At 42.3% G+C, this 21,804-nt stretch overlaps 1 protein-coding gene across 2 annotated transcripts in view; it reads left to right on the top strand.

Annotated features, from left to right (window-relative positions):
• The first annotated feature begins 1,398 nt into the window (after positions 1 to 1,398).
• LOC105075822 (actin, cytoplasmic 1-like) overlaps positions 1,399 to 21,804 on the top strand; it is a 79,610-nt gene continuing 59,204 nt past the window's right edge. The window contains exon 1 of one of the 2 annotated variants that reach the window (XM_074341326.1): positions 1,399 to 1,528. The gene's annotated coding sequence lies outside the window, so the exon portion shown is untranslated. The remainder of the gene's footprint in view (positions 1,529 to 21,804) is intronic. The other variant, XM_074341328.1, reaches the window with a different exon arrangement.

Consider the following 21,804-nt stretch of genomic DNA (forward strand, 5'->3'; position numbering starts at 1 on the left):
CATAATGATGAATATTTTTCATTTTAAGTACATATAATTCCTAGTTAAAATTAAAATGTCCTGATTTTGAAAAATATGGGGGAAAAGCCTTCTCAACAATATTCCTCAAGAGTGAAATAAAAATATCAGGGTATGGGTAGTTTTAACTTTTATCCTGACAGTCATAATACGCACCGTTCAGATCATTATAGTAAAATGTAAATGACACCAAAGTGAAATGTCAGTTTTAAAACCAAAGCTAAGGAAAAAGAAAAGAAGCAATGAAGCAACAGTTTATAAACTTACAAATAATTTTAAGTAACTTTTAACTTGAAATGAGAGTGCATCTATTTACTGATAGAACATTACAGACTGAATTGCCCCAGGGCAGAGTGCCATTACCGCTCCTGGTTCTCTTCCATCGCTCACTGTCTAGATTTTGATTTCATACTTGTCAAATTTTCTCTTTGTCAGCAGTACATGTTTTTGACAGTAGAGGGCAATTTAAATTTAGACAAAACCCAAGAAATCTCTGAATCTTCATTCAGAGATCTTTTGTTTGACTATAAAGAAATAAAATACAATTTTAGTGTACACTTAAAAAGACACTTTTTAAAACTGTGTGATACTAAAGTTTGTTTCTATTGTGTGAAATCAGTCTGTCACTTTACATTATTTTTATAAAATTATTGTAATATAGATTTTAGGCTATATCACTGTTTAGAAAACATCTGTGATACAATAACATTACAGACAAATTAGGATCAATCCATGAATGAATAAAATTTTAATTTTTTTCTCTAGTCAAAAGAGCCAATGAAGAACAAAACGCCATGTACATGTTAAGTGACATATTAAAACTACATCAAAATCCTAAAATTAAAGTAAAAAAGTCTAAATGAAATTGGCGATACAAAAATTCTATGTACTCAGCTCACCAAAGAAGTATAAATACTTCATCCTTTCTACTCTTTATAAAGCTACTAGGAAGCTAAGTTTTCATACAATCTCACAAACAATTTTATAAAAATTAATTCAATTTCACATTGAAAAACAGTATTTAAATGATCTGATAGTCAATTCTCGTTTTAAGAAAATTCTTTTCAAAATTTTGTAAAATGCTACATCATGTTGAAATACGAAAAAAAAATTCTCTAAGTGGTGTGTTTTTCTAATACAAATGAATATCTTGATCACATTCATTTATGTAACAAATGTTATTTTACTTGTAATTATTCCACTCCATTTCATATAACAGAAATAAAATGTAATGCATTTACTATAGTCCCTACTTCCCTTACAGCAGGAGCCACTGCCAAGCACCCTGCTGCGGGCGGGAGGAGGGGCGCTGCGGGCGGGAGGAAGGACGCGCAGGCAGGAAGTGTGGCGCGCATGCGCGCGGACGCACAGCTGCGCAGACGCGGGAATCGCCCAGAGCGTGTCGGACGTCCGCCGAAGCCGGTTGCTCCTGGACCAGCTCCTGGAGGAGGAACGCGGCCCGGGGTCTGGGCCGCCGCGTGCCGTCGCCTCCGCTGCCGTCTCTGAGCAGGTAACGGGGCGCTGGTGCGGGCGCGCAGGTCGGGGAGCCGGCGGGTGAGGCCTGGGCTGTACCGTTGGGGAGGCGCACAGGGAGGGCTGCGGAGGTGAGGCCCGGTCCTCGCGGCCCGGTAGGACCCTGAGGCGGGTCCGGGCCGCCGCCCTGGCTAGTGGTGCCCCACCCCCCCAGCCCCCACATTAGTAATTCTAGAACCCCGCGTCTTCGTCGTCGCCGCTTATACCCAGGTTTGGAAAAGCGGGTGCAGCCCCGGGAGGTGGGAGGGCGCCGGACGGCCCCGGAGCACCTCCGACCGGCCCTCGGGTCAGGGCCTGCTCCCGGCAGGCGGGTGCGGTGCGGTCACGGAGCCGCCGCGGTGGGATGGGTGCTTCCGCGTGTGAGCCCCTGGGTTTGTTCCCTATTCCCCCGCGGCCTGGACTGGGGTGGCCTGTGCTCCCCTATGTTCGGGGGGTGCACAACTCGCGGCCAGCCTGCTTCTGGGAGGCGACGTGGTGCTGTCGGGGTGCGGGGGCGGCGGCATCGACGGCAGCGGGCAGAGGGGTCTGCCCCTGGGAGCCTGTCGATTTGCTCCCATCTCCCCCGCGTCCTGTCCTGGGGGCGGCCTCTGCTGCCCCACGTCCTCAGGTCACAAGTTACAGGTCAGTCTGCTCCTGGGAGGCGGGCATGGTGCAGTCAGTGTGCCGGGGCGGTGACAGTGACAGCGGGAAATGGGATCAAATCCCCGCGCTCTCAAGGGGCAGCCTCAATTCCACCATGGCCACTGCAAACCCCACTGACCCCACCCTGCCCGCCTCCCAGGAGGAGGCTGACAGGGAGGAGTGCGGTCCATGATGCTGGAGCAGAAGAGGGCCTCCCCCAGGCCAGGCCATGGGGGTGATGGGAGCAACTTGATTGCCTTTAGCAGGGCCGCCCCTAGCCCCCACCGCTGCCGCTGCCGCTGCCTGCTGTCCATCCCCAGCATCGCCGTACCCTCCTCCTCGCAGGTCCGTGTGCGCAGGGCCTCCGCCTTTGGTGTCCGGTTCACCATCCGGGCCATCAAACCACCCAAGGCCCACTGGTGAGCAGGGTGCAGCCCAGGACCACCCTGAGCTGCTTGCTCAGATAAGGCCCTGGGTAGGCAGGGCGCCCTGGTGGGAATTGGAACTGCCCCCCCCCCCCCCCCGCGCTGCTCCCAGGAGCCTTAGACACAGGACACAGGGCTGTGTGCCCGCACACTGCATGAGATCCCCATCTGGCGGCTGTCGCCATGGTGACCAGGTCCAGACCATCCTGCCCCTGGCAGGGTGAGGGGGTCATCCCTGGGTAGGGGTGCACTGGGAGTGAGGGGGGAATCCTGCGGTGACGGGGGATAGGCTGAGGGGTGAGAGGCCGCTGGGAGTGGAAGTGACCCAGCTGAGGAGTGAGGTGGCCCTCCCTGGGTGAGGGGCGCCTGGAGTTGGGGGGATCCGGCTGAGGTGTAGGGGGTAATCCCGGGAGAAGGGGATCATCTCTGGACGGTGGGGGGACCTGGGGTGAGGCATGAGGGGTCAGCTTGGTTTGCAGGGACTGTAGTTTAGGACTTAATGGGGTAGAGTGTGGGGGCAGAAACTTCCGTGTGAGGAAAAGCAGACCGGTCTTGGGGGTCCAGTTGGGGACCAGGCCTGGCTGGGGGTGGGGAGACAGTGACGGGGGATGGGGCGGAGGTGAGCTGGGGAAGTGGGGCTAGGGGATGTGGCCTGGCCCGGGCGGTAGTGGTACTGGTTGGGTGCTGGGACCTGGTCGGTGGTGGGGTGGGGATGTTGGGGTTGGGGACCCAGCCGGCCCAGGCCACAGGTTTTTATGTTTTTATGTCAGTAACTGTAGATTACTGTAGCTGTATAGTACGTTTTGAAATTGGGAAGTGTGATCGTTCTTTTTCAAGATGGTTTAGTCTATTTTGTCTGTTTTTGTCTGTTTTGGCATTTCCATATATATTTTTAGGCTCACCTTGTCAATTTCTGCAAAAAAGTCATCTGAAATTTTTGGTAGGGATACTACAGATCAATTTGAGGAATCCTGCCTTATTAACAATAGTACGTTCATGAACATCAGACATCTTTCCATTTATTCAGGCCCTCTTTAACTGTTTTCAATGATATTTTTGTAGTTTTAAGTATATGAGTCTTGCATTGTTGTTAAATTTATTCTAAAGTATTTTATACTTTTTGATATGGAATGTTTTCTTAATTTTATTTTTGGATTGTTTATTGCAAGTGTGTAGAAATACAATGGATTTTAGTACATTGACCTTGTATCCTGCAAATATGCTGAACTCATATTTTTTAAAATTTTTTGTAGACTCTTTAGGATTTTCTATATATAAGATAATGTCGTCTGTGAATACAGAAAATTTTACTTCTTGTTCTCCAATCTGGAAAATCTTCCTTTTATTTCTGTCTGTGTTTTATTTCTTTTTCTCTTTTAATTGCCCTGAGTAGAGACTCTAGTGCAATGTTGAATAGAAGTGGCAAGAGCAGACATCCTTGTTGTGTTTCTGATCTTAGGAGAAAAGCGTTTTGTTTTTCACCATTAAGTATGATGCTAGCTGTGGGTTTTCCAGTTTATTAATATTTCTGGTTTGTTAATAAAAGGGTATTGGATTTTTTCCCAATGCTTTTTCTGCCTCTGTTGAGATGATCATATGGTTTTTATCCATTATTCTATTAATATGGTGTATTGCATTGATTGATGTTTCTGTGTTAACCCAAACTTGCACTCCTGGTTAAATGCCACTTGGTCACATGTTGCTGAATTTGGTTTGCTAAATTTTTATTTTGTTGATAATTTTTGTCTTTTACTTTTGAACTTTTACTTTCAGGTATGGTTAGGTTGCAAACTAAATTGAGCAAACTCTGGCTAACTCAAGCAAAACCAGGAATTTTATGGAGAATATGAGGTCCGTAGGTTCAGCTCTGAGGATGGGGAGTCCAGTTACAAGAATCAGGGGGCCTCTCTACATCACCCTTTGGAGACTCCAGTGAATGAACATGATTGGCTTAGCTGAAGTCATGTGGCCAGGAAGGGTGGGACACCTTGAATGACAGTATGAGAAATGCATGTGATGTGGGCTGAGAGTTTCCCAAGGCAATATTCAGTGGCTGTGGTCAGGAGGAGGTGTGAATAGTTGGCAGGGTCTGCCCAGAAGCAAAAGTCTCTGATTCTGAGAAGCACATCATAAAAGAGTTCAGCATTTCATCATGGTTGAGATGATGGTCTTTGAAATAACTGAACTAAGTTTGAGTCCTGGTGCCGCCATTACTGTCTGTAAGATTCTGAGTGAGTAACTGGATCCCTCTGGGCATCAGTTTGCTCAACTATACAACTTATAGAGGCTTCGTCCTAGGGTTGTTGTGAAGGTTGAACAGACTAATGAATATAAAGTGTTTAGCATTAGTGTGTGTTGTGAAATAAATGGTAGCTGTTATTGATAAAGTAAAACATTTTTATAGTACAGTAAATAATGGGGGACCTGAGGAGTGGTGCCACACTGTCCTAAGAAAGCAGAGGAGGTGTTATCAGGGAGGCCTGCCTGGGTGTGGTGGGCTTTGAAGATTTGTTGGACTTGGAGGAGCTATTCTAGCTTTCTTCTGGGAATAGTTTTTAGTGGTTTTAGCCAAAACATGTGGGGAAGAGTTCCAGGTAATATCATGGGGCCAGCACCTCTGTCCTCCCCTTCCCCCATCCTCTTGTGAATCCCCTGGGACTGAGACACGGCCCTCTCTCTGCAATGCCTGAGTCTTTTACCAAGGTGAGGCTGGCGCCCAAACAGTCCCCCACTAGAACCCAGCATTTTCATTTAATAAAGGCAGACCCTAAGCTTCATGGAGAGTCTAGGGAACTTGGTATTCATCTTAGTGGGAATTTATTTTACATTAAATATTAGTAAGCCAGTGGAATTTTCTCTTTTTTCACATAAAATTTAATGCTCTTTATTATAAAATTAATGTCTTTTCATAGGAGATGTGGAATTTATACAAAGTATAAAAAAGGACTACCAATTACCTGCAAACCCACAACCCCGAGAACATGGCTGCTAACATTTGGGAAATAGCCTTCCTATCTCACAGGCATTTCTCTCTGTGTCTGTTTTAAAAAATCAAGATCACACCATTTTGTACCTAATTTTATACCTAAGTTTTTTCACTTAATGATGTATCATGATCATTTCCTTATGACCTAAATCATACTTTATGAATATGATTTTTAATGGCTATAAAATAGTCTACTGTATGATATAAATTTTAGCACCTGTCTCTGGTTGTTTCCATAAGGTAAATTTCCTTAAGCACAATTGGGCATTTTTTATTAAAAAATTTTAAGCACTTCATTTTGAAAAGTGAATGCATACACATGATAAAAAATATCCAAACAGTTCAAAATTTAAAATTTGAATGCATGCTACCAAAATGCCTCCCGCAGGTGAGCACCAGCGCATGTGTTCCCAAGAACACCGTCTTTGTTTCCTCCTACTCTTACCGCCAGCATGCTATTAAACACTTTGATCTTTGCCCATCTGATAGATACAAAGAGGTTTAAAAGTATGGTTTTAATTTGTATCTGTGAGAGGTTGATCACTCTTTCATGTGTTTAAAAGCCATTTATATTTTTCTGGGAACTCTTCATTTTTTTTCAAGCCTAGTTTTCTATTTTTTCCCTTTATTGATTTGTGAGGGCCTCTTTATGTAATGGAAAAATTAGTTCTCTATTTTATGTTGCTTATATTATTCCCAGAGTTTGCTGCCTTCCTTTTTTTTCTGTTGGCCGTGCAGAGTTATACATTCTTAATGTAGTTAAATCTCTCAATCTTTTGTTTTTTTCAACAGCTCCTGGATCTTGTCCAGAAAGTAACACAAAAAGACTTTTCCCTTTCTGAAATTCTAAGTTATCCTGTATTTTTTCCCTAGTACTATTATGGTTTCATTTCTATGCTTAAGATATTTGATACATCCGGAATTTATTTTGGAATGAGCACAGAGGGAGGTATCCAATTTGCTATCTTTCTAAATGCCTAACCAGTTTTTAGAATTAATTCGAGAATGGATTATTTCTAAAGATGGTAATCCCAATGGCCACAGGAAGCCCAGCATGGGGTCATTCCAAGCCAGCAGGTGAAACTCACCTGTACCTTTTTGCCAAGGGATTCTGGGCCGGTAGGCTAGGGGCAGGTTGTAGTGAAGTATCTCTAGGTTTTAACCTTGCATCAAGCAGAAAATGATGTAGAAGGATATTATTTAGAATTACAAAGAATTGCTTTTAAAAAATTGCATTGTAGAGTTATCTTCTTGTTCTATAGATGCTACAAGAAAGAGCTTTCTGGAACCCCCTGGCTCCATTATCTGCTATCTTGAGGGCATTAACTCAGTGTTTTATCAATCAGAGTTTTTTTTTGATAAAAACATTTGTACAACTTATTTGCAAGATACTTCACAGTGGGGTTTCACAGTTAAAAAAGATATGAAACAGAAGACAAACTGTTGGTTACATGTAAATAAATAGAAGCACTGGAGGGAAAAACACATTTTCACTATTATAACACTTAAAAAAATCTGATGTAGGGAGTGGGCTCCTTGCAGTGTATCCTGGGGATCTTGTTCCCACCAAAAGATGTTGTTCATCAGGAGGGATCATTTAATAAAATACAGGATTCTCAGTTAGATTTGAATTTCAGATAAAAAGTGGAATGATTCTTTAGTATAAGTATGTCCCAAATATTGCATGGGGCATACTTAAAATATTTTTCATTGTTTATCTGAAGCGCAAATTTTACTGGGCATCCTGAATTTCTCGTTGCTAAATCTAGTAACTCTGCCCCAGGGGACATTTGACAGTGTCTGGAGACATTTTGGTTGTCTCAGCTGAGGAGGGGATGCAAGGGGCATCTAGTGGGTAGAGGCCAACACTCTATAATGTACAGCATGGACCCCACCATAGCAAAACTTATCCATCCAAAAATGTCAGTAGTGTCAGAATAAGAAACATTTTAACTGGCTTAACACATTTCTTACAGCCTGTAATTAAGAACTCCCTAATATGAAATTTCCTTTAGAATCACAATTGAAGAAACCCTAAGGGTCCCTTGGGGAACTGGCTTTTTTCATTCTTTTATTAATGACAGTAAGACCTAAGTAACTAATTTTGTTTCCTTTTTCTCTTTGACTATCAGGAAACTCAGACCAAATTAAAGGCCGAAGCATAGGCTGTGTGGGATCTTACTTTTTTTATATATATATATAAATTATCATTATAATACTTAATAATTATATATTAAGATAAAATATACATTAACTTAAGATAATATGTATTTAGATATATACTTATATATTATATAAATATGTATTATTTTAATTTAATTTTTTTCCTTCCAGTTTTATTGATATAATTGACAAACAGCATGATATAAGTTTAAGGTGTATGACAATGATTTGATTTACATACATCTTCAAGTGATTATCATAGTAAGTTTAGTGTACATCTGTCATCTCATGTAAGTAGAAAATAAAGTAAATATATATTGCTGTATATATATTATATTTTTTACTTTTGGTCTTAACATTTTTAGCTGATTTGCATTTTCCTGGTCCTAATTCTTATTCTTTATTCATTTTTCACCATTTCCTGTAAATCACTCAGATCGCCTGTGGGATGACCTATGATACACACCACACACACACACACACACACACATATTTAAATATGGAGTTTACCAGACATTTGACAAGGCCCTGTACTGTGCCCATGGGAACCAGGTAGACAAATGGGGGCTGCCTGGTTCCTTCCCCGATATCTAGCAGGCCTCAGGAAACATCTGTGCTCTCCAGTTTTCTCTTTACCTACCAGGCCTTAGAACACCTTTGGGGTTTGTGCTCAAAAATCAGAGCTGCCTGAGAGTGGACCTTGGGCACCAGGTGAGTGGACCCTGGCTTCCTCCAACCTGATCTTGAGAGGCAACAGAGGTCTTTCTCACTGCCCAGCAAGTGAGGGGCTCTCGGGGACAGAGACCAAGCAGGCAGGACCATGCAAGGCACGGAGACAGCCCACGAAGACACACACTGGGAACAAGATTGCATCTTCCCCTAGACCAGCGAGATGCTATAAACATAATCAAAATGTAATAGAAAATTTTGGAAATGCTGTTACAAGGAGGAAGCATCAGTCTTGATGGAACTCCGCTCAATAGGCTTTGCGGAGCTAATGAATCATGGTCAGGACTGGGCCTCCCTATCTGTCTGTGCCGGGGACCATGTGGAGCTTACTGACTCCTCGACTGGGGCTGTGTCCCGGCACCAGGCAATCCATCATGCTGCAGGGGGGTGGCAGGAGGGGAATCATAGCATGCTGATAAACTAGGGGCTTTTTTAATTCCCAACTAATTTCAAGTAAATGAGCTCAGTTCAGACAGAGCAGGAAAAAGAGCCCAAGGAGATGGTGCTTCCGAGTTGTGCCTCAGTGGCAGGGCACAGTGGCTCATGGGCCTGAGGGGAAGTAGAGAGCCAGCCCAGCCCACGGATAACGCTGTATTCATGGAAGGCAGGCACTGGCCCGTGGAGGCGCAGGGAAGAGTGAGGCTGAAACTACTTCCAGACTGGTGCCCTGGACTTCCCAACTGGTGGAGTGGACTTCCAGACTGGAGGGGTGGACTTCCGGGTGCTGATGCTGAGGTCAAGGCTGCAATACCTGGGTCTGGTTTGGGGCTTGAATTTATGAGGGAAATCAGAAGTCAGAGAGTCAGAAGTCCAAGCAATGGGCTGATAACAGGAAATAGACCCAGAGGCCAGAAGCCAGGGAGCAGGATGAAGAGTGGAGTGCAAGATGGGCTTAGAGGCCGTGAGTACTCAGAGCTTCCCGGAGCCTGCTTTCATCTGGCAGGCGCTGCTTTCGGGGGTGAACCTTCCAGATTACAGAGCAGGATGGGGCCTGGAATGGGGTATTCTTGGAGAGGCCTGTGATTTGGGAGACTATGTCTGTTTCACTCATCCGCCTGTCTTTAGCACCTTGCTCAGTGCCTGGCACCTGGTGGGCACTCATAAATATGTGTTAAATGAATACATGAATGAGAATTGTCCCTGAGAGAGCAGATTTTGAACATCTGGTCTGATAACTTCCTAAATTCTTTAAGTGTCTATCCTGAAATGCATCACAGGTTCAGTCCCCGTTTCCTCCCACCCAGACTTGGACAGAAGGACAGTTTGAAAAAGATGTATCTATTCATGGAGTGAGTTGAGCAGGTACATGGAAAGGAGCTCATTCTGGATGGGGCTGGTGCTGAGAGGGCACAGTGTGGGGAGATGGGAATGGCGGGACATGAAGTGAGAGGAGAGGCAATTGTCATTGTAGCACAGTAGGTCTTAATGCCACTCAGGAGTTTAGACTTTATAGCCAGTCTGAACAGGAAGAGATTCTCCTTTTCTGAAGCCACCCTCTGATTACTTTGTAGGCAGTCATTGTGGCAGCAGGGAGAGCAGTTAAGAGGCCAGTGGGGTGAGAGATGGTGGCGGTTTGGACCAAGGCTGGGGTGGTAGAGTTGCAGGAAAGTGGGTAGTTTGAAAAATGTATTGCATATTTACTCTATTACTTGAGAATATGTAGTTCTTCTAAAAGGACAAGAAAAACAAAAAGATGGATGAACCTCATAAGAAGCGCTTGGCATTATGCAACAGAGGCAAAACTTAGAGGATGTTTTAAGTATACACCATGAATGAGCTTGTGAGACTCAGGCAGAATTCGTAAGATGTGTTAAAAATATAGATAGTAAGAATGTTAGTAACCTGCTAATCATAAATGAAATGACATATATGGTAGAACAGACAAGAGTACCATAAATAGAAATGGGTGGAAAGGCCACGTCATAATTGTGCCACTTCTCATTTGACAGCTAGGTCATCCCTAAATTGACCACCCACTGGTGTTACCAATCCTGGTCTTGTTCAGCCCCAACATATGGTCTGTCCAAGAAATGCAGGTAAAACCCATGGCTGTTCAGAGGTGAGTGGTCCAGCTGCAGCAGGGTCTAGGCATATGTACTTGACTTTATCTCTTCAATAGACTCATGTGTGTGATTGACCCCAGCACCTTCTGTCTATTGGACCCCCTTGCTGAAACTTTAACTCTGGTCCTCTGAACCATGCATCAGCAGGGAAGGCTGATGTGACAGAGAGACAGGACATATGAACATTGCATACCTCAGGGTTCTGGGGTCATTTGGTCCTTCCACCCACCCATTTAAGATGTACCCCATCTTAAATGTGCCAACCAACCTCAAATCTTTTTTTCTTGATTTTTTTTTGCTTTGTGTCTTAATTGGTTTAATGAACAGCATGATTGAAGCATCCCAATTTAGTCTATGAGCCTTTGTGGTCTGTAAGTTGCCTGGTGGTATTCTTGTGACGGGAGAAGTCATGCCTATAGCAGGGACAAGATGGTGATCAAGAGCTCTCTTAAGCTGAGAGCCTCCATCTCTATTCAGGAAGTACACATTTAATGCACCCAGGGAGGAAGGGCTCTGGGCAGAGGTGGCATTGCAGGGGAGTAGTTTTTGCTGCATTAACAAACAATCCCAAAGATTTATTTTAATGTTCATGGGTCATCTGACTTTTAGTTAACCTTGACTGGGTTTGGCTGGGCCAGGCTGGACTCCAGGCTTCCAGGTCTGCTGGGCTCAGGTCTGCTGTGTCTTCATTTTGGGATCCAGGATGAAGAGTCAGCAGCTATCTGGGGCCTAATCTTCACATGGCATTTCATCAGAGTACATGAAACCAAGCTAAGCTATGCAAGCACATGTAAAGCTCCTGCATGCATCATATCCTTCTGCTAACATTTCACTGGACAGAGCAGGTCACATGGCTAAGCCCAACATCAGTAGGAATATTAGTCAAGCTTAAAAAGGAAGGAGATTCTGACACAGACTGCAACATGGATGAACCAGGAGTACATTATGCTGAGTGAAATAAGAAAGGACAAATACTGTATGACCCTACTTATGTTAGGTACCTAGAGTAGTCAAATTCATAGAGACAGAAAGTAGGATGGTGGTTGCTAGAGGTGAGGGGAGGGAGAAATGGGGAATTGTTGGTCAATTGATAGAGTTTCAGTTTTACAAGATGAAAAGAGTTCTGGAGTTTTGTTGCATGATGATGTGAAGGTACTTAACACTACTAAAGTGTATGGTTAAAAATGGTTAAGTTGGTAAATATTTTTTTAAAGAACTTTAATTCAGATAAAAAAGAAAATTCAATTTAAACACCAAATGGTATAAAGTAAGTGGAAAGACAAAAGGAATATATTGTCTATAATCCCACCACACAGTAATAGACACTGTTAACCACTGAAGTCCCTGCCAGAAATTTCTCTGTACCTGAATCTCTCACGGAAGCACATATTAACTTTCTTTAACAGAAAGAATGCTGCTATACGTGCTCTGTTGCGGCCAACTTTTTTTTCAAGCAACATTGCCTTGTTGACTTGTTTTGGAGTCAATATGTAAAGCCCTAATCATTGTTTTTAATGGCTGGAGAGAATTCCGTGTATTACGTGCTCTAATTGTATCAGTTCATAATGCCACATAACAAAACACCTCAATACTCAGTGGCTTAAGACGACAACCATCTATTACTGCTCATGGGGGTTATTGTGAAAATGCTTTAGCAGGGGACTGCTCTCAGGAGAAGGAAAGTTAAGGAAACACAATAAAGCAGATGAAGAATGTTAAGTCAGGATGTGCTGTCAGCTGGAGGTCAACTTCAACATGGTCCAATGGAGAGGCAAAAAGGGCACCCCGGCCTTGGTCCCGTCTTAAGGCCCTTGGAAAAGCCCCTCCCTTGTCAGTCAATCACTGGCTACAAGCTGGCAGATCCTGTTTGGGCAATGGCAATTCTCCAGAGAAAGGAGGGGGTGAAAGCTATTAGCAGCCAATGTTGATAGTAGCTTGCTGAAGGAGAAAGTGGTGAATTTTATGTGTATTTTACCACAATTAAAATTTAAAAATACTTGACACATTCAGTGGCGTGGGGCAGTACTCTCCATCTACAGCGGGAGGCTCTGCAAAGCTGCAGGCAAAGGGTATGGATGGATAGTCCTGATACAGTGGAGTAAGAATTGGGACCAGTAGTCTAACCCACCACATGCTCACATTTGCACAGTGGGAAAACTTGTCTAGCACTCACAGTGGGGATGGACTGACCCTCATTGAAGAGGTGGACAGAGGAGGAGCTTGAGCCATGTCAGGGGCAGTATAGATGGAGACGGGGTAAGAGGTGCACTAATAGCCCTGTTTGTTGAAGACTTACCACGTCTGAAACAGCATGCCTGTGGCTTTGTGTTTGTCATCTTCTTTAAGCTTCCAGTAACCTGCTGATGTAGTTCTACTACGAATCCCATTTTAGAAGTGAGGTGGTTGGCAGGGGAGCCAGGGGAGTGTTTTGCTCTGGGCGCACAGCTGGTAGGAACTCAGACTGGCACTGCAACCCACATCTGTCTACCTCCAGGATTTAACCACTGCCCCCTACCATCTCAGGTGAGGGAGAGAGGCATCTGATTTGACCTCCAAGTTTGGGTGACAGGTGTTGGCTGAGCCCATCAACTAAGACTAACCACCACAATTTTGAGATCAGCTGGGGACAGCGATGTGGGAGAGCCAAGTGGTGAGAAATGGATTTTGAAAGGAAAAGGAGAACTCTCGGTCCCTAAGTAACAGCGTTTTCCTCTGGCCTTGCTTTCCTCCACTGGTTTTCCCGTAACTTCTTCCAACTCTTGACTCCGAGGGTGGAGAGGAGATGAGGCGCGAATCCTCCAGGGGCCCAGGCTGCTATTCTGCTCACCGTGTAGCCTGACAAATCACGTGGGGAAAACCCATTAATTAGCAGTTTGGGACACAGTTGCAAAGTTAATTATTCCATTTTCTGATGAAAGAAAGCTGATTTTTGGCATTTCCACCGACAGTGACATGAACTAACATTTTTTGAGTTGACATCCCTCAAGATAAAATGATGCTGTGAGGCATTTGTGCAAACATCCTGACCCGCAGCTCACTGGCAAAGGCTGTCTGCGGTGGGCTCCCGTGCCATAGTTTTTGCCAGGGAAGTTTGGGAGGTGGGAACCCAGAAAGGGAGTTTTAGGGGCTGGAGGGAGGGGAGCAAAGTGGCAGAATTGGTGACTTGCAGAGACCACAGGTTGCCCAGAGAGAACATTTGCATATTCAGAAGGTTTTGCTGTAACTGGGAGAGCAGGGGTGTGCACTGACATCTCTGTCCATCTGTGTCTGACTGTTTGTGGTGAGATTCAGACCCAGAGGAGGGACCTTGTTTTTTCCCAAGTGGTTGCTTCCAAATTGAGATCTTCTCCCCAGACTTTGCTCCTGAGGACCAGGCCCAGACATCCAACTGTCCGCTTGACATCGCTATTTGGCATCTTACAGGTACCTCAAACTCACTTTGTCCCAAAGGAATATGCAGCTCCCCACCCCCACCTGCCTTCCAAAGTTCCCCCTCCCCTAAGTCTTCCCCGTTCAAGGCAGTGATACCCTGTCCATCCAAGTGCTCAAGCCAGAACCAACGCTACCATTTCTGATACTCCCCTTCCTCTCCCTCACCCCCAACATCCAGTTTAACAGCAAGAGCTGCCAGTGCTCTCTCCAAAGACCCATCTCAGCTGTGTCTTCTCCACTGCACCTCTCCCACCACTGCCCTAGTCCAAACCACCACCATCCCTTCTCACTCTGTGTTAGCCTGGAGAGACACGATGAGAGCCACACGTGAAAGTTTACCTTTACTTATGGCCGCATTTTTTAAAAGTGAACAGAAACAGGTGAATTTAATGTTTTTAATTGATGAGCTCTATGTTTTAGAGCAGTTTTAGGTAGGTTCCCTGCAAAATTGAGCACAAAGTACAGAGATTTCCTGTGTACCCTTTCTCCCCCTACTGGCACCACCTCCCCCACTATCAGCAACCCCCACTAGTGAACGCTGGTTACAGTCGGTGAACCTACATGGACACGTCATCACCCAAAGTCCATAGTTTACAGGAGGGTTCCCGCATGGCGCTGAACCCATTCCTATGGGTTTTGACAAGTGTGTGATGACTTGTAGCTGCCATTGTGTAGTGTCATACAGACTCGTTTCACTGCCCTAAAAATCCTCTGTGCTCCACCTCTGCATCCCTTCTACCTCTCCAGCCCCCTGGCAACCACTAATCTTTTTACTGTCTCCGTAGTTCTGCCTTCTCCAGTCCAATTTGACACGATGTCCCCTCCCCCTCTTGCCTCTGTCCAGCCCATCCCCAGCGAGCTACCAGAGGCATCTCTCAAATATGCAAACTAGACCCTGTCATTTCCCACCAGACCTAGAATAAAACTGGAACTCCTCCCCTCAGCCTACAAGTCCTTGCGTGATCTGGCCCCTGCCTCCTTGTCTGTCCACTTCGTGCCACTCTCCTCCACTCAGTATGTCAGTGATCTTGGCTTTCTTTTAGTTCTTCAGACACGTCATGCTGGATATTGCTCAAGTGTAAATTGCAAAGGGGAAGTGGAGTTGGGTCCCTGGCACCTTGTGGGCCAGGTGGTCCTGCGGGCCCATGGGAGCCCCACCACAGTAGTACATTAGTACTATATAAGTACATTAGTACTTATAGTGATCAATGGTAGTGTATCTAGTATACTAGAATTTGTTTTTGATTAGTAGAAAAGCAATTATTCATAAAACTCAAAATAGAGGCAAAATTGTGAAAGAAAAGGAAAGAATTATAGGTTCCTTACAGAGAAGGTAATTTTAATATAGACGAGATTGGTCCAAGTTCTGCCATTTGGATTGCTATATCATCTAGCAGAACTACCATTTCAGTAATCTCAGTGACAGTATAGCACTGGATACCTGGGACAGTAGTATAAATCAAATTTACTGCAAATGTTATTGCAGAGAATATGGAAAGAGATCTATAATTTGTGCTTGTTAAAGTTTAGATAGGAGAAAATTTAAGATTCTTTGGCAAATCATAACAAAAATGATCTATATAATATGGCTATATTGCCAGTTGTCAAAAATTTCACTTTACCATTACTTCTTCATCAGGATCCTTGAATTATAGGGACATGATTCCACTTGTGGGAAAAAATATTGTATTAATCAACTTGAATGTTACCCCTGTAAGGTGGTGCTTTGCAGTGTTTGGCAGTTAACTTTTTAGAGAAATGTATTAGCTTTTATTTATTTTTTCTAATATTGAGAACCTGTAGTTGGTATAACATAAGGTTGTTGGTAATCCCTTATATAACATAAGACTGTAATTATAGCAGATGGAATTTATTATATTAATGCTTACCAATTTTAACATGCATGCATATATATTAACTCATCAAATACTCTTTTCATATCTCAAGAACTACCTGTGATATAACTGAACTATAACTTTATATCTTTATCTATCAATCATCTATCAATCTATATTCTTGCTTACCTAATTAACTTTATCTACAATAAAATTAGAATCAGTGTGTATTTTTCTGGTTCAGTTTTTGCCATGAAAACGTTCATCCTGTATCATTACTATTAAATTCTCTCTCTGTTATCTGCTGGTCTTAGATAAGACCCTGAGAATTCAAGACACTGTCTGAAACACAAGGGAATAAATCAGAGATTGTGAAACTATCAATTTCACCTCCCTCTGCACCTCCAATTGGGTGCATTGACACACACCCCTCACAAACCATCTTTTCTGCTAGGTAGTGAAGCAACAAAAGGCCACCTCCACACCACAGCAAATGCTAAGTTCTCATCATGTTGAGAAACTACGACATGCCTGGCCCTCTTTCAAGAGCTTTAATCTTTTTAACAATCCTATTGGTAGATACTGTGTTAAAGTGAGGAAACTGAGGCGCAGAGACTAACAAATGTATCCCAGATAACCTAGCTAGAGAGGAGTCAGGATTCAAAAACTGTATTTTGAAGGGATAAGCTGGGAAAGTTGAGAGTTAAGTCTTTGCGTCTTGGTGTCTAAGCAAATGAAAGCAAACAGATGTCCATAACATCCTTAGGACCTCTTCCAGGTGTTGCTTCTGAGAAGTGGCTGTGTGTGCACATTATTGATGCTACAAAATGGTTTTATAGTAGCTGCTAATATATCTGACATTTTAAGATGCTGTGTACTTAAATCCTATGGTAGGCTTCAAAACTTAGAACCCTCCAAACATATCAGAGCCGTCACCCTACTGGAAGGTTATTTCAATCAAATTTTCCTTTTATCATTGTAATGTTTTCAGATGTCAGGTTTTTACTCCTAAATGAGTCATCTCCAAGCTTATTAAACTTCTTAAATTTTCAGGGCTTTATCTTTGAATTGTGATGCTGTACAATTTTCCTTTGATAACCTGCCTTAATTCAATCACCTATGAATCAACATAAGTCTTTAAACTTTATCATTTTCTTGTGTATATGTTCTTTGGATCAACCCTTAAAGATTACTACATTTGCTAAGAATTATTTTTATTCCTTTTACTCTTCTTAGCATGAATTACACCCCTTCTCATTTTTGGGTGTTAATAAATGGATTCAAACATTGTTCTCAGTTTTGAGAATTTTATAGATTTCCACTGTCTTTCCATCTAATCTTAATCTTTTCAGGAAGGACTACCTACAACAAGCATCAGACTAGAGATCTAGCTATCCTAAATTAAAAAGCGGAATTTGGAGGAGGCAGTTATATTACTCAGGGTCCTAATAATAGTGAAATCATAAAAAGGAAAAAAATAGATCAAAATCTTTTTTATTATCTAAAATCCTCAATTCTTCAAAAAATAGCTATAAGAAGTAATTACTTCAGCAACTTACATATCAGAAGTTTTTTTTTCCTTATTGAATGGAAGATTTGGCTCTAGAAAAGAACATCACAAAAGGTTTAAAAAGTAAGAAGGAAAGACATGCTTTTATTTCTAATGTTCTGTCAGCCCTATTTTGCCATACCCATCACTCTGCTCTTAGGAGGAATTTGATGACTGTCATTACTATATACATTTGCAGTTTGAGGGCAAAGGAAAACCATAGGAGAAAATAGGACTTGTTATAAACAAACTTTTCATTGGACAGATTTATTTATTCCTAGTCACGATCCATAGACTGCATTGTTGAACATTATTGGCTAGCTTCCCCTAGAATTTCATTCACTGAAGAGCAAGAATATCACCTTGGACAGAGAAGTTTAAACACTTGTTGAATGATGGCCTTTCTGACTGGTGTGTAGTTTTGATTTGCATTTATCTGATAATGAGAGATACTGAGCATTTCTTCATGTGCCTGTTGGCCATTTGTATGTTTTCATTGGAGAAATGCGTGTTCAGGTCTTCTGCCCATTTTTGGATTGGGTTGTTTGTTTTTTGGTTATTAAGTTGTATGAGCTGATTATGTAGTCTGGAAATGAAGCCTGTGTCAGTCGAATCATTTGCAAGTATTTTCTCCCATTCAGTCGGTTGTCTTTTTGTTTTGCTTACGGTTTCCTTTGCTGTGCGGAAGCTTGTGAGTTCAGTTAGCTCCCATTTGTTTGTTTACTTGTGCTTTTCTTTCTGTTGCTGGGGTAGACTGCCGTAGGAGAACATTGCTGAGATGTATGTCAGGTAATGTTTAGCCTATGTCTTCTAAGAGGTTTATATAAGCACAGTGCACTGCCAAGAGCACTAGGGTATTTTCCTGTTTTTATTAGCCTGGCTTCCCTAATAGATCCCCATAAATCCTGTGCCTTTGCAAAGAACTGGGAAAGAGGTTACTTTCAGGGTTGGTGTATCTTTATGTGGGCTTCGTGGAACAGCTGGACGATGATTCTTGAATGGGACCCATGGTTTAACAACAGCAGAGATGATATTACAGAGTTAATTTACTGTCCAGCTTATAGCTGTCAGTAAATTGGACCTATTTCCTGGGGATAAAACTGATGACTTTGAAAGCCAAATCAGGATTTTTTTCCCCCTGATGTGTTGGTGTATGTGGGATTTCTTTGTATTTCGAAGAGATTTGTGGTTGCTTCTAGTGTAAGTAATATTTATTACATATACGTTCAAGTCATTTTTTTTTTTAGATGTCATGTTAATAACTGTTACAGAAGAGATTAAGACACACAGTTCTGGACAGCTTGTTTGCCTACTGTTTGATTAAGTTAACAAAGACTATAAAATATTCTAATAGAAAAGGCCAGATTTAAATAAAATCCTGTCTAGTTTTCTTATAGAAAAAGTGTTTGCAAGTGTCCTCAAATTCAATTTTTAGAGATTTTTTGGGATTTTGTTGTTGTTGTTGTTAAATGGAAGTCAGAGAGTTTTTTTTTTTCGTTGCCAGATTTGATCCTTGCATTGTTCCCTGGCTATTGTTTGTAGAAACAAATAGATTCTGAATTATAAATACCAAAGTCATTTGGGACTGAGCATAGAATGAGGGCATTAAGGGGCAAGATGGGGAAAGGAAGAAGAGAGAAAGGAGACAGACTGGCACATTGTCTTTGCTTCATAGCCAGAATAATTCTTTCTGATATTGAGCTACTTTGAAAATAAAATAATACAAGCTAATAATATAAAATATAATATAGGCTCCGTGTGTGATGAGGTGATATAGCAAATTCCTTCAATGTTTTATGCCCAAACACACTATGATTTCCCACTGGGCTTTAGCTTCTATTGTCCTTCAGCTGTTGCTACATGTCTGTAGGTCTCACAAGTGGAGAAAAGCAGAGGGAGGGCGGATAAGGTAGAGCAGAGAGAAAGGAAGAGAAGAGGAATTAGGAAGCCAGGCTGAGAAGCTAAGGGAGCCCTTTTCTATCTAGTGGGCATGTTTGTGGTTCACAGTTCTCAAGTGCACAGTGGCCCCACATGCAAGTGGCAAGGAGAAATGCCCTTGTCTTCAGCTCCCCAGCTATTCTCCCTTGTCCCCAGGTCTGATTTCTAGGTTGCTGTAAATAGCTCAAGACCTTCTGAATACACCATGAAAACAACCATAGTATATAGAAATTGGGGATAAGAAATTAAACTAAAAACCACCTACCCTCAAGTAAGTATAATAATCCACTTCTGTCAGAATGGGTTTCTGTGTTTTTTCCATATGTATCTCTTTCAGTATAATTTGACAATACTATTTAGAAAAATGATACGTAGCACACTGATGAATGACCGAAAAAAACCTTATAAAGGGGAAAATGCCAGTGTTCTTGGTGGAGAACGTTTTCACATGTCCAGTGGTATCAAGACAAGAGAGGCTTTCCTACTACATAGTCACATTTTTCTCAAGATGATCTTGTGAACAGAAGTTCTTTTCTTTGATGAGGATTTTTCAATGTGTAACACCTTGCCGTGAATGATGTATAAAAGCTGGGTAGTTTGTACCATGAAATTTAGCCTTGAATAATAACTTGGGGCATGTTCAATGTACAATTAAACACATGATATTGTTATTAATGTTTTCCTGAAAAACCATAATGTGCCCTTTACGATCGGACCATCTTTCTTATATTGGGAGATTCACAGACAGATTAGTGAAGAAAGAGAATTTTCCTCTATTAGCAAAGCTAACATCACTAAAAAGGTGGAGTCCCGAAGTTTTCAAGTGACACGGCTGAAGTGACGTAGCCTGATAAAGCTCTTAAACAATAGTCACACAGGCAAACAGCTATAGTCTTGCCTGGTCCAATACGGTAACCATTAGTCATTAAGCATGACATGGCTAGACAAAATTGAGATGTTCCATTAAGTATAAAACACACTGGATTTCAAAGGCTTAGTACAGAAGAAAGAATGCAAAAAGATCTCATTAATCTTTTTGTATTTAATACATGTTGAAATATTATTTTAGATTGGGTTAAGTAAAAATATTATTATTAAATGTCATTTCTCCTGTTTATTTTTACTTTTTATAATGTGGTTATAATCATTTTAAATTATACATGTGACTTGTGTTGCATTTACTTTGTATGGCCCTGCTCTGTAGAAAGACAGAACTCAAGTGATATGTCTGAGTCTGACACATGACACCAGAGAGAGACATTTCTTAAAATACACTTACTGCATTTGTTTCAGCAACTCCACTTAAGCCCTTAGTAAGTTATCATTTTACAAGAAACTATGTATGCTAAACTCTGCTGCTTGCTAAAGCCGTAACTGGTTTGACAGAAAACTTGAAGACATTTAAACCTCTACTTACTAATGTTTCATACAACAAGTAAGATGTAAAAAAATTCCACATCATTTCCTTACTTTGGCTCAATCATGCCTTTAGGGAATTATTTTTTTCCTCTATCAATACTTAATACTTAGAATCTGCACTCACACTAAACAAACTGCACTCATCTATTCATTCATTCATTCAGCAATGAATTGTGCACCACCTATGATTCAAGGATGCCTCTGGATATCAGAAAAGCAAAATCCATGCCTTCCCAGAGCTGTTGTTCTTTGTAGTGGTATAACACAAAGAAATACACAAAATAAGATCACTTGAAATAATGAAGGACTCCGAAGACAGTGAGTCTGTAAAAGAGATAATAGTCATTGCTACAGGGACGGTGAGCAGTATTTTCCACAGGAGAGTCAGAAGCTTTCAGCAGAAATGAGCTTGAATTAAAACCCAACTGATTAAAAATGAAACCAAAAATACCCCAGCCAAGTGCTGATGGGAGTGGACCAGGTCTCAGGAGACAGAGAGAGCCCAGCATGGCGAGTTACAGCCGGAGGGTTAGAGGAGTTAGATCTTGTTAGGGACACAGGGAGGAGGGTGCCTGGTTAGGGTTGTGAAGAAGCAGGTCAAGAGAGGTAAGCCTTTACCAGCAGTGCAGATTTTATCCTGCCTAGAACAGGAAGACGAATGAGGGCCTCAGCAAGTGACAGGTTCTGATAGTTTTAAAACAGGGGTTGGCAAACTCTGCCCAGTAGGTGTACCCTCAGTTTGTGTTAATAAAATTTATTGGAGCACAGCTGTGCACGTGCCTCAAACTATGGTCAGTGAGTGGCTAGTTTCATGCTTGATTTCATACTTTCTTACTATGTCACCAGAGTTGAGTAGTTGTAACAAAGATAACATGGCCTGAAAGCCTGAAATACCGTTTATCTGGTCCTATGAGAAAAAGTTGGCCAAACCCTGTGAAGACCACTTCAGCAGCTCTACGAAGCACGGGCTGTAGGGAGGAGGTGAGAGGGGAAGCTGACCACTCGGGAGATTATTTAGAGGTCCTGGCAGGAGACGACGAGGCTGAGACTAGGGCAAAAGTGGGTGACGAAATGTGGGCAGATTCTGGAAAGT

The sequence above is a fragment of the Camelus bactrianus genome, chromosome 15, assembly GCF_048773025.1.
Source record: "Camelus bactrianus isolate YW-2024 breed Bactrian camel chromosome 15, ASM4877302v1, whole genome shotgun sequence".
NCBI lineage: Eukaryota > Metazoa > Chordata > Mammalia > Artiodactyla > Camelidae > Camelus > Camelus bactrianus.